Consider the following 10,216-nt stretch of genomic DNA (forward strand, 5'->3'; position numbering starts at 1 on the left):
CAGCACATGGTGAATATATAATGTGCTGCATAATTTAGTATTTTTTCTATTAATAGGCTGTTCAGTTACAGTAGCATCTGGCGGGGTTTGGTGACAGACTGAGGGATACTACTTCAGACAGGATGGTGAGAAAAAGCCTCTGATGAGCTGATATTTTTGATGTGAGCAATATACAACAAGTCACCACACAAGTATTTTTTTAAAGACTTCCCTCTGTGTTACTCTTATAGGTTATATGATCCTGAAAACAAGGGAGGTCAGGCCCCAGTCTCTAAGAAGCTTGAAAGACAGAGATAGAGCCAGAGGAGAACAAGTTTAAACATTGTTATAAACAAAATAATAGCTTAACAACAACAACAAGCTTCTGGCAGGAGTAAGGGGGAAGTCAGTTTTACTTTTCAATGTCCAGAATCTCTTTTAAAGATTTGATATTTAATCTGGGATGTAAATGTACTGATCTATGGAGGGAATTGCTCCAGCAAGGAATGATCAGGGAAGAGGGCCCAGAAACAGAGACAAAGCGAGGGGGAAGAGACAGAAGTCCTAATTCTTCAAATAACCCATTGTATAAATGTAAGCAAACTCATTGATTACTCTGCACCTCAATTTCCTTTATAGTGAGCTGGGCTGGATGTTCACAGATATCATTTTAGTGCCAACGATTTTCTTCTGTTTCTTAATCTTTTGAAACAACTTTAATTGGTTTTACATTAGTTGAGTGGAGCCCAGGGTGCTGGATGGTGAGCTTCCATTCAATAAGAGACCACAAGAGAAATTAAAATAGAGAAATTTGTGACTCACGGTCCTGGAGGCAGAGTAGACCATGCCTGGAGAGGCCACACAGGGAGGTCAAGACAGAGGGCAGGAAGAGAGCACTGTTTGCTGGGACACATGACTTTATTAGGGCCTATGAGTAGAGTGCTTTGGAGTACCTGAACTAGGCTGGATTCATCATTTCCAACCAAGCAAGCAGGGTTTTTGTTAGCCCCATCTGGGCCATATCTAAGAGATACACAAGAGGGGGGATCTGGGAGGCAGGGGAGACTGGTGTCTATAAAGACTGTCAGGAAGTCCTATCATAAACTTGTAATTGCTTGTGACTCTGAGGGCTTCTGTCTAGGGCGTGCACTTGTGTCAGGGTGCTAGTGTTGGTATAAGGTCCCTGCTAACTGCTTCGCCAGATAAAATAGTTATAGAAATAGCAATACTGTTGTGTTGCTTTGCTAAATTCTCAACAACATTACATTTGATATAACTAGTTTAGCGGTTCTGTCTTGTATTTGTGAGTGGGTAATCATTCGATAAATCTGAGTGTTGTGGCTGGAGGGAAAAATAACAGATTCAGCTTCTACTTTAGGTGTTAGTTATATTCTTCCTTACACCTCAGTCTATTTATAAGACTGTTATATTGCCACATTAGCAGATTTCTGTGATGTAAGCCATATATTTTTTAGGCAAATTTTATTAATTTTAAATAAACATATACTTTGATGCATTACTTAAAATTAATATACATAATGCTAATGGTATATGTGTTTATACTCATTTACAATGTTAATGTTATTCTACCTTACAACATTTGTATCTATGCTGTTACTCAGCTCTGGTTACACACAACATATGGAAACAAAACAAAACAAAAGTTATTTCTAAAATTATAGTTTCATAATAGCCAATTTGAAGGCTTAATTTTGTTTTAATATTATACATGTTTTAGGTAAAGTACTCTAAATTTTGCATTCTGGGGCCATTTAAAACTGAGAATTGATAAATAAAATTTATCCAGAGATAAATGGATACAGTGAGCAGATCTTTCATCATGAGCCACACTGATGGAATAGATACCTATCTCTCTCTTTGTCTCTGTGTGTGTATCCTATATATTCATATTTATTTACACATTAGTTTTCTTTATGTCTTTGCTAACCTAAGTTCATTTGCTACTTTTCTGTGAATCAGAGAAGAAAGCTGTTGTTCATTTAAGGCAAAGGAGTTGTGATGATTATAAATCTAAAGAATAGAATTACAAATAGCAAATAATGTTTGAAGATGAAAATTGCCTCAACAGAGATTTACCCAATATCTGTTGTATGACACATTATTTAAGATACAGGAACAATGCATCAGGATTTGCAGGCTGCAGACACAAAAATATCTGTAGTACTGTAGTACGATCTATGAATTTAATGAATTTAATGAGTCATGTTTTTCTCTTGAAAAAGGTACTTGCAAAAATCATGGTCATGACCAACTTCAAATACAAGGACAGGTGTGTAAATCCTTAGCTGATTTTTTTTTTTATTTCTATATGATGAGAATACTGGTTTGGATATATTCTAAGTCAGACCAGGCAAAATTTGAGGCTTGACATTGTGTGACTCCCAAATACTAAAACAAAATTCATCAAGTGCTTACAAAAATCATAAAAGCAGCTAATAGGAATTAGGGAAGATGCTAAGGTAACAAAGGTGGTGAAAAATAATTATTCAACCTGTTCTATTAGAATCACCTATTAAGTAGGCAATTTTATGTGTTATTTCAATTAATGAAATTTAATTATCACAGTAAACGTGGAGTACTGAATTGGTAAAAAAAAAAAAAAGTCTCAAGGAACAGAAATATACCCTCGCTGGTGTAATTTTAAAAAGGGAATTAGCAAATATAAAATAAAATATAATTAAAAAGGGAATTAGTTTAACAAATAGTTATAACAGAGAGAGAGAGAGAAAGGAAGAGAAAGCTAATTACTATTTTTAATAAAGGGCAGGAATTTTCACAGCTCTAGAAAATTCAATCAGGAACACATGGATTACATATTTTGTGGATGTTCACTTTTGTATTATCTCAAGGTGACATTGCCCTCAAATTTAACTTACTAGGTGCTAAAGCTTAATTTCTGTGATTGATTCATCCACCCATCCAATGATGGCAGGGAAGAGTGGGCAAGAGGAGAGAAAGTTTATATGAACAAAATCTTCCCCAGAACCAGAGGTAATGAAATGTGAAAAATTCCTTTTGGAAATATAGGATCATTTCACTAAAAGCATGGGAAAGGATACTGTATGGAAGAAAGAAAAAAATATCCACAATATGGATAAGTCTTACTGGTTTCAGAGAGATGAAGTACATTAATTTTGGCCAAGGCAAAACAGCTTGTTTACAAGCAGGAGTTTTTCAAAGTCTACTATTTTCCTTTTCATAATACCTATTTATAAAATAGGTATTAGATTTGCAGATAGGTCTCAATGGAACATTTTATTTAATAGTAAACTCTGGTTTGATATCTGAAGCCTAGCCAATTACATATGCTTGTCCACATGACTACAGAGATGAGAATTTATAGAATACACACAAATTAGAAAACAGAAATATATTATAGATCAATTTTTATAATGGGTTGTGCTTCTAATTCTCCCATATTCTTCTGATACAGTTTCAAAAGTGAAACTCTCTACGATAGTTTCAGTCACATTGGTCAGCCAACAATTAAAAAGATAACTGGAAAAATGAAAACTTATTTTCTCAATGCTTCAATTTTAAACAGAAGGCATAAATTTAAAATTATAGCCTGAAACAGATGTTCAACATATGCCACAGATAGAGAGATGATTTTCATCATTATCAATTAAGTGCTCACTGGCTGGATATAATAGGTATTATAAGGAGAATGTCAGAAGCTGTAAATCTTGAAGCACATTGAAGAGGGCAAGGTAAAAATTTAAGTTGTAATGCAGAGTAAAATATTTTCTTGGTGTTGTTCTTTCTATAGAAAACTGAAAAATGTTGTAGTATAGTTTTATATAAAGACTATAAATTATATAAAGACTATTAAATTGTATTCAAAATATTTTGGCATTTTCGCATCAGTAAGTAAAACCTTTATAAGTACCCTATCTATCTGTAAGGTACATACTTCATTGGGAAACAGTTTGTTTCATAGAAATATTTTTTTGTCAGGCACCTGGATGGCTCAGTGGGTTAAGCATCTGACTTTGGCTCAAGTCATGATCTTGGAATCCTGGGATTGAGCCTTGTTTTGAGCTCCCTTCTCAGTGAGGAACTTGCTTCTCACTCTGACCCTTATCCACTCTCCTCTCTCTCTCTCTCTCTCTCTTTCACTCAAATAAATAAATTCTGAAAAAAAAGAAAAACATTGTCAATATTTCCCATACACAGTAACTAAAATAATTGAAATGACAAAAATATAATTGGTAAAAATTTTACAGAATTGCATAACCATGCTTAAATACTCCATAGGAACATAGGACAATATCTATTTAGAAAGACTGGTCTAGTATTAGTGAACAAAATTGGTTTCTTTATCATAATGAAAAAGATACTAAATTACTTTTAAAATAAAACATACATATGTCAAGCATTATGCTATATACTTTGCAATCATTTCTTAAATGAGTGCATTGTTACTATGAAACCTAAAGTATTAATACTGTAACACGTTAGTAATTTCTATCAAATTTCTTGATTTCTTACTCTGTATCATGAATGCATGAAGTTGACCTTATATCTACATTTATGAATTTGTTCTTTGGTAGTACCATTAAATGCTATCAGAAAAACATTTTTTTGGCAAAGTAAAAATTTTGAGTTCAAGAAATTTCTCACAAAATCAAAATCCATTAAAAAAGATAAAGCAGAGTCTCTGACAGCTCTTTGCTATTCAAAGATTTTTGAAAGCTCACTCCAAAGTGGTATTGTGAAGAAAAAAACTGTAGAGCTCTTAACAATATAAAGTGGTAAGTAGAAGCAGAACATACACAAAAGTCTAGTGTAAGAGTTCAGCTAATGTTTCTTCAGGAGAGATGCATTATTTAATATAAGTAGGAATTAGCCAATGGAAGTTTGATGAGATGTGTACATACACATAAGGGAGAAGAAATCACATTATGATTGTGTAGAGATGGCAAAACACAAAGATAGATTGTGCAGGTGATGGTACCAGTGAAAAGGAATGAAGATATAATTGTGTGGGGGGTGGAGGGGTTAGAACTGGGGGAAAGCTACAGTTTAAATATATTGATTATAAATGGCTATGATATATCCAAGTAGAAAAGTCAACTGGAAAATTGAATATAATTATCTGGCCCTTAGTGAGAATTCTAAAAAAATATGTAATCAAAAAAAAAAAAAAAAAAAAAAAAAAAAAAAAAAAACTTGTTAGAAATTCACCTTATACTAAGAACTAGAGTATCCGTATTAAATCAGTCTGGTTTATTGGGTAGAACAAACAATGGATTTAGAGGAAATATCTGAGAGAATATATAATTTACAAGAGACAATAGCTAAAACATTAGCCCTTGAGGATACGTAAGGTATGATTAAAAAATGCATGCATAAGACTTTACAATATAGAAAAAAGACAAAAGGGAAAATCCAAAGAATAAGCACAGCAAATTAGAAAAGTGAGACATTGAAGGAAAGAGTGATCCATTCTAATACTGGAGAAAACTTATCAGTTAAGTCTCCATTTCTTTGTGCTGAAGGCAGGTCATTGGTGATCTTAGAAAGGGTTTTTCAGAATGTTGAAATATTAATAATTACAAGAAATAAGTAGTATGCAGCAATTAAAGATTATGTATGGAAATAGAAATGTAGGTAAGTAGGGGCACCTGGGTGGCTCATTGGGTTAAAGCCTCTGCCTTTGGCTCAGGTCATGATCCCAGGATCCTGGGATTGATCCCCGTGTCGGGCTCTCTGCTCAGAACGGAGCCTGCTTCCTCCTCTCTCTCTCTCTGCCTGCCTCTCTGCCTACTTGTGATCTCTGTCTGTCAAATAAATACATAAAATCTTTAAAAAAAAAAAAAGTAATATAGGTAACTAGAGGAATATATTATTAAATCACTGTATTTATTTATGTTGAGAGAGATGGACAGGAAATAGTAAAAACAAAGTAGAAGTAAAGTAAAGTAAATTAAAGTAAATCACATTTCCAGTAATGGAAGCATGAGTAAGAATGTTGTATCAGTATTCAGATGGAAACGGTTGGCAGAAGACATGGAACTAAATAAAGGAATGTCATGTAAGATGGCCTTAATTTCTACAGTGAAGACAAAAAGTTATTTATGAATGTGAGATATGAAGGTGGATCATATTATGAATTAAGAATATATGATAATTACTTAGGAAACAGGAAAGAAAATGAGTTCCCTGGAAAGATTGCTATGTATACAAAAGTCACAAGAAGTTTTACTTGTCTGAAGACCATGGATCTATAGTATCTATGTGGTATCTAGTTTTTATCATTGTTGTTTTCTCTACCATTCTTCTTATTATTTAAAATAGTTTTCCCATGTGTGAATAATTGATCCAGAGTTAGTGTTTGGAAAGAAAAAAAAAGGACATACACACACAAGCATGTTGAGAGTAGTAGCTAAAAGTTTATGTCATGATATCTGGGTTGCTTAGGGATGCAGGTAGATTAATAAGCTGGTTCCTCATACTGAGTCTTAATGTTTTAATTCTTGAAAAGTAAGAAAGTGAGAAAGAAAAATTAGGTCATTATAACAAGATATCTGGGCACACAGTGTTAAATTCAGCATGTGTGCCGTCCGAGGTCATGACCAAGTATGGTATGTAACCTTGGATGAGAGTTATAAAAAGGAAATGAAGGTGAATTCTTCATCTATTAATTGGAAGATTATTGATTTCATAAAACTATAGAAGTGATTACATAAAAATTCAATCCATGTAGAAAGTTAAAAACTGGCTGACATGTAGTATATGTGCAATGAATATTAACATTTTTGAAGATATTTAAAGTTTCAACACCTCTGTTAACCATCTATTTCATTGTTAGTCTTGATGGGCGTTTACCATTACAAAGGTAACTCCAAGTAAAATACAGCAAGGCTAGAAGTAATTTGTAATACATGGCATTTCACTCACTCTTCTGGAAAGGAGCAAATAATGGAGGAGAAATATGCCTCTATAAAACATTCCGAGAAGGAGATGATGGCAGGGTTGTACCTGAGTCAGCAGGAAAGCTAGTATTCTTCTGGGAAGTCACAGTCACAGGAGAAATCATATACTCAAAGAAAAGAATAAATGTTCCACATATAGTCCGTGATAAATGTTGAAATCAGATTACCAGATCTTCCAAATATTTATGGAGCATCTTGTGCAAATCAATATCCAGGTGCCCCGTAGGTGTTCATATTAGTTGGGGTATAGATGGAACATTCTAGAGAGACAGAGAAGAAAATAGGGAAGAGGAAATGAAGAATTGACTGACAGATGGAATAAATGAACGAATCAAACACATGAATAAAATCTGACCTATTCTGGTGACTTTAAGCTAACCGAATGCTCACAGTCTCTTTTGTTTTATGCTAGAACGCATGGACAAAGGCAGTGGGTTTTTCTTTTGCTATGCAAGTTGGTAAGGTAATATTAATATAAGAAGTTATATTCAAGTAAGCATTTTCACAAACCTAGCATGTATACTATATATTTTTACACTATACATACTCGCACTTACACACATTTTTTCTCTTCTATGTTTTTTTTTAAAACTTACTACTTACTTATTTCTTACTTTTGAGTAAAGGAGATGGTCTTTCTCCCTACTCTACCATTGAATAATAAATTTTCAGTCTAAATTAAACTTAGAGATGATGAATATGAACGTAACTAGTACAGCAAGACTATATCCAGTATTTTAGTTTGGAGCTTGTTAAAACAAAATCTTAGCAATTACCAGTAAATAGAATCAGTGAACTATGAATAGATTTCTTTACATAAAGTGTATAGTTCCTTTAAGTGAAAGGCTTTTGGGTGTCATGTTTTCACTATTCAATACTTTGTATAATTTATCGAGTGATTAGCCAGAAAAAATATTGTCAGTGCAACCTAATGCAACTGAATTTTTTAATGAAAACTCATCATGAAACACAGTCAATAATACTTGGCAAAAGTGCATGAAAATAAAGACCTCCATATAGAAACACAATCTCTAGTAGCTTCATTCTGGCTTCTGAAAGGCAAACATGAACACAGAGAGTGTATCGTTAAAGTGACGTGGATTGAGAATTGGTTCAGATATCCCAGACGTTTCATATTTGGTGTCTCTCAAAAAATCCTTTCCTATTCAATTGGCTTTAGTGCTTATTTTTAGTTGTGATCCATGTATTACAGTTTAGTGTTTAATTAAATACATAATGTAGAAACATACAATTAATAATTCATCACCATACATATTGGCCCTTTATTCCATGTCCCATTTATAACAGCTTTATTAAGATATACATTCATCCCCAAGTTTGCCCATTTCAGTTTAAGTTTATGGTTTTTAAGATATTCACAGAGTTGTACAACTATACTGTGGTCTAAATCTGGATTTTTATCACCCAAAAAGAAATCCTATGCTGATTAGCCATAACTCTCCACACCTCTCCATCAGTCAGCCCCATTCAACTCACCTCCATTCTCTATAGATTTGCCTATTCTGTGCATTTTTGCATACAAAAGTATAGGGAATCTATATTTTCTATATTTTGTATAGGGAATCCCATAATACGTAATCATCTGTAACTGGCTTCTGTCACTTAGCATGTTTTCAAGGTGCATCCATGCTGAGTGTATGTTAATAATTTATTCTCTTTATTGTCAAATCAGATTCAGTTGTATAGATATACCATATGTATTTATCCATTAAAACATTGACAGATGGGGCGCCTGGGTGGCTCAGTGGGTTAAGCAGCTGCCTTCAGCTCAGGGCATGATCCCAGCGTCCCAGCTGAGCCAGGAGCCTTCTTTTCCCTTTTCCTCTGTTCACCCTCTGCTTGTGCTCTCTCTGTCAAATAAATAATTAAGTCTTTAAAAAATTTAAAATAAATATAAGTCGACAGACATTTATGTTACTTCCATTTGACCATTCTAAATAATGCTGCTATGAACATGTTTTTGAGAGGGCACCTATTTTTTATTTTTTTATTTCTATTTACTATTTATTCTCCTATATCACTTATTTTTCTTGAGTACCCCAATAAGAGTAAAATTATTAGGTCACATGGTAACTCTATAACATTTTGATGTACTGCCAGATTATTTCCCAAAATGGCTATACCAGTTTTTATTAGTACCAGCAGGGTGTGAGGGTTCCAATTTCTTTATATCTTTGCCAACATCTTAATTGTCTGGCTCTTTGATTATAGCATCCTAGTGAGTGTGAAGTAGGAACTGATTGTGGTGTAGTTTTGCAGTTTTCTAATGATTATTGATGTTGAACATTTTTTCATATGCTTATTGGCTATATGTATATCTTCTTTGGAAAAAAGTTTGTCCAGATCCTTTGCCCATTTTGAGTCAGATTACTTTTCTCTTATTCAGTTGTAGGAGTTCTTTCTGTATTCTGTATACAAATTCCTTATCATGTATATGATTTCAAATATAGTCTCCCTTTCTGGTTTTGTTTTTCTACTTCCTTGATGGCATCGTTTTACTGCACAATGGTTTTTAATTTTGATGACTCCATTTTATCTAAGGTTTTCCTTTGTCATTTCAGATTTCAGTGTCATATCTAAGAGGCAGTTGTCTAATGAATTTAAAAATATTTCCTGTTCTTTTCCCTAAGTTTTATACTTTTATATCTTACATTTAGTCATTTGAACTATTTTAAGTTAATTTCTGTGTACAATGAATGAAGTGCTTAGATGCCCAAATTTGTATTTTTCATTTGGATATAAAGTTGTCTTGGTACCATTAGTTAAAAAGACATTTTTATTCTATTGAAATGCTTTGGCACACTTGTCAAAATTCCATTGACCATAAATACGAGGGCTTATACGGGATTATTAAATTCTATTCCATTGACTGATATGTATATCCTTATGCTAATACCACATTGTTCATGTTACTTGGTAGAAAGCTTTGAAATTATAAAGTATGAGTCATCCAATTTTCTTCTTTGTTTTTCAATATTTTCAATACTGTTTTGGCTATCCTGGCTCCTCAAACATGTCTATGAATTTTCAGATGAGCTTGTCAGTTTCTACAAGAAGCTAACTGAGACTAATAAGGATTACATTGAATCTGAACATCAATGTAAGGATTATTGCCATTTCAACAATAGGTTTTGTGATGTATGAACATGGTGAATTTCCTTTGAGTCTTTCTTTTTTCTTGTTTTATTTTTTATTTTAACTTCAATGCAATTAACATACAGTGCTATATTAGTTTCAGGTGTACAGTACAGTGACTC

This window comes from Lontra canadensis, unplaced genomic scaffold (genome assembly GCF_010015895.1).
Source record: "Lontra canadensis isolate GAN:19392208 unplaced genomic scaffold, GSC_riverotter_1.0 scaffold18, whole genome shotgun sequence".
Lineage (NCBI taxonomy): Eukaryota > Metazoa > Chordata > Mammalia > Carnivora > Mustelidae > Lontra > Lontra canadensis.